The following is a 3,720-nucleotide window of genomic DNA, read 5'->3' as shown; positions in this document are numbered from 1 at the left end:
TTGGTAGTGTGAAAAAAATGCGGAAACAGAAAAAATCAGGTGATAAAGTATGGAAAAAAAAGTTTTGGGCGGAAATTTGAAAATTTTTAGTTTCCTGGATATTTTGAGATCAATAATTTTTTTTCTCTGATTTTTTGGGATAATCCAAATTGAATGATCTAGTATTTTTATCTTTTCATATGTAGAGAAATTAAAGAAAAGTGAAAAAGCGGGAAATTCAAAAAAAGAAAAATTTCGATAAGAAATTGTAAAATTTTTTGTAAATTTTTTGCGAAAGGACAGGTTTTTTAAACCCCTATTAAGTTTTCAATAGAGGCAAAAAGAAGATAAGAGAACACATTTTTTTCCAGTCATGCGCCTTTAAAGAAGGGCAAAAAACAGCATGTGTCTTTAAAAGTTCAAAGTTGGTACTACTGTACCAATCTGAAGTCCAATAATTCCAATTCCAATTTGAGCTAGAAAAGCTACAGTAAGTTTAAAGACACATAGACCAGAGCGAAAAAAAAAAACTAAAAACCAAACAAAAACACACTCGATGCAAGTGTTGCATTCATCGCCGTTCCACCTCGGAACGGAAAAACGGTGAGAGAGTATGGAAATCGAAGAGAGTTCGAGAGAAAAAGAAGGGAAAACTGTTCAGAGATAGGGAGAGAGAGAGAGTGTGGGAAATGAGGAGGGTAAAGAGAATTGTACATACACATAGATGAGTCAGAATGGGGGGAAAGAAGTCACAAAAAAACTTGATGACGTGGCAAGTACTACTGTATAAGTCATAGGTAAATATTGGAGTTTGTCATGTTGGTTCAGGTTATTGGTCTTAATTTGGTCTTTTTAATTTATTTTCGAGATAACATAATTTTTGATTCTTCGTTCTTAGTTTAGAAGGCTCATTTGATATTCCAGAACTTTTCTCAAAACCCCATTTTTCCTATTCTTTTTATGATTTGAACCACTAGAAGTCAAAATTTCCGAAATCCAATATCATTTTCAGACTTCTTATACTTGTTACCCCTACCCTGAAAATTTTAGACGTCTAGCTCAAAGTGTCGTAAGATTTGGTGTTACTGTAACTTGGTGTTTGCGGACCATACACCATATCTTACGACACTTTGAGCTAGAGGGCTGAAACTTTCAGGGATGGGGTAAAAAGATATGGCGAATCTAGTAGTGATATTGGTTTCTTGAAATGTCAGAATTGAGAATTCGAAAATAGAACTTTCCGAGAATTTCGCTTATGAAAATTGCCAGATTTCGATTTTTAATGTCAGAGTTTTGAAAAGCTAAGATTATCAGTAGATTCTCCATAACTTGTAACCCTTACCCAAAAATTTTCAGCTCTCTATCTCAAAGTGTCGGAAGATGTAGTGTTACTGAAACTTGGTTTTTGCGGACCAGACACCACAACTTACGACACTCTGAGCTAGAAAACTTAAAAATTACAGAAATATAGAAAAAAAGAACGAGTCATTTTTTGGTAAGGTTCGGTTCAGAATACAGCAGTTTAGGGGTAGTATTAATGAGTTAAAATCCAAAACATATCTAGAGAGCCTAGAATGGAGGGTCCAGAAGAAAGGTCAAGGGTAATTTGGTGCTCCAGAGAAATTTCAAAACTGGATAGTTCGAATTTCAAATTGCAAAGTTGAAGATCAAAAAACATAAACGAACAAAAACGAGCTTGAAAAAAATTGATCAAAAAATTAGAAAAATGATCACAAATCATTCAAAAAAAAATTATGTAAAATCCAGGATTTGTGAGCTATGAGCTTTTATGGAAATTCGAAAAAATCCTAAACTTTGATACCTTAAATCTATATACTTAATTTTTTATTCGTGCATGTACGTATATGAATATTATTTTTCCGTATAAACAACATCCCACAGAAATATATAAAATTGGCTACTCTTTTCTCCAGGAAGAGAGAGAGAGAGAGAGAGAGAGAGAGAGAGAGAGAGAGAGAGAGAGAGAAAGAATAAGAGAAGGTGGTAGAAATTTCCCGTCATTTTGCCCCTCCGACCCCGTGGGGCATGCCGAAAAAAAGGAAAAAAAAAAGATGGGGTCGAAAAGAAGCGAGAGAGTATGAGACTATAGAGACGCAGAGAAAAGAACAAGTTAACTGCTCGCTCTCTTTTTTTTTCCTTGGGATTCGGAGAGCAAATAAATGGGAAACCTGATGGAGTAAAGGGGAAAATTGGTGGATTAGGTAGTTGGGTAAATATTATAGGACATGGGTACACAAATGAAAGTTTTCTTTGTGATTTTGTGACTTTTTTGAGGTTTTTAGTTGCTGAAATTTCTTGTGTTACTGCAAGGACAGAGCCTTGCCAATAAACGGGACCTTAACTTTGACCAGATTTATCATAGTTTCTATAAAAGCAATCAAAAAGTGGTCAACTGATAACATGCTTTTCGTATTATCAGAATTATTTTGTTAGTTGACTGTTTTTGGTATCATTTACAGAAAACAAGATAAATCGGGTCAAAGTTAGAGGGAAGTTATTTAACTATTATCTAGTTATCTAATTAACATTTCCGACACAAAAGGGTCCTCTTACTTTGAACCAATTTATGTAGGTCCCCATAAGAGTTAACAAAAAGTTGTCAACTAACAAAAACGTTATCATATCATAAAAATCATTTTGGTAGTTAACTATTTTTTGGTATTTCTTCCAGGAACCGAAATAAATGGGCACAAATTTGACAGTGAAATACTAGAGTTATTTCCCAGAAATTTTTCCTATCCTCATTCAGGATTCCTGAAGCCAAAAAAAATGCTGACGGAAGAGATAATCCTTCAGAGATTACATATAATATCATCCATGACCTATAAGGTTTCATGTCACGGATAATCTACTAGTAGGATTAGCGGGTTTTGGATTTTTTCGAGTTTTTTATTTTGGAATTTGTTAAAGTTGGGATACTGAGAGGAAGGAGTCTAATAGAAATGTAAAACTTGAGTATTACTTCAGGATAAAGACAGTTCTGAAAGGGCTTGGCTGAAATATGGGAGATCGGAATTGGAAATCTTGAACTTGATCATTTTTACTTTTTTCCGAAAAACGCACAAATCTGAAAGACTGTGATTGAAATTTTGAGCTTTGAAATCAATTTCAAGAACCTCAAAATCCTAAATAATTACCAGAAACCCTCCCCCCCCCCCCCAAAAAAAAAGAGATGATGAAAACGAAGATAAAGACCTAAATCTTAAAAATATGTTATGTTCATTTGCAGTTTTCCGTTAGTCTGGTTATATTGGCTTCCGGATATTTTTCCATCTGCAAAACAGTCAGGGCCCAAATCTGCCACAAAATGAGTTCAGCCGGTTACATACAAACTGAGTTATCGCATCATAAAGTTCAGCAGATACGCAGAGAAGCTAGAATGTCTCGTTGTCTGCGTCTCTATACATTGTTTTGCCAAAAATCCAAGACTTTGAAAAAAGTAAATCAAAAGAAAAAAAAATTAGATTTTCTCCTCATGCTCGGCTACAGTAATCGTTGCTTGTTGAACCACGTAGCTGCCTACTTTTTCGTTCAAATTCGGCGACCGAAACATGTGCTCTTCGTGGTTACGGTACATTTCAGCAGATACTCGTGGTGGTGGGGCGAAATGTTTGAAGCTTCCGGCTTGAAGCTTCCGGAATTTTCAGAAAAGTTTTGGAAGAATGAGAAAAATCATAATCATAGATGCAAAAGCCAGGTTTTAGACCTTCTAGAAACCGA

This window comes from Caenorhabditis briggsae (genome assembly GCF_000004555.2).
Source record: "Caenorhabditis briggsae complete genome, chrII, whole genome shotgun sequence".
NCBI classification, from domain to species: domain Eukaryota; kingdom Metazoa; phylum Nematoda; class Chromadorea; order Rhabditida; family Rhabditidae; genus Caenorhabditis; species Caenorhabditis briggsae.
Note: the sequence above shows the minus strand (reverse complement) of the source record.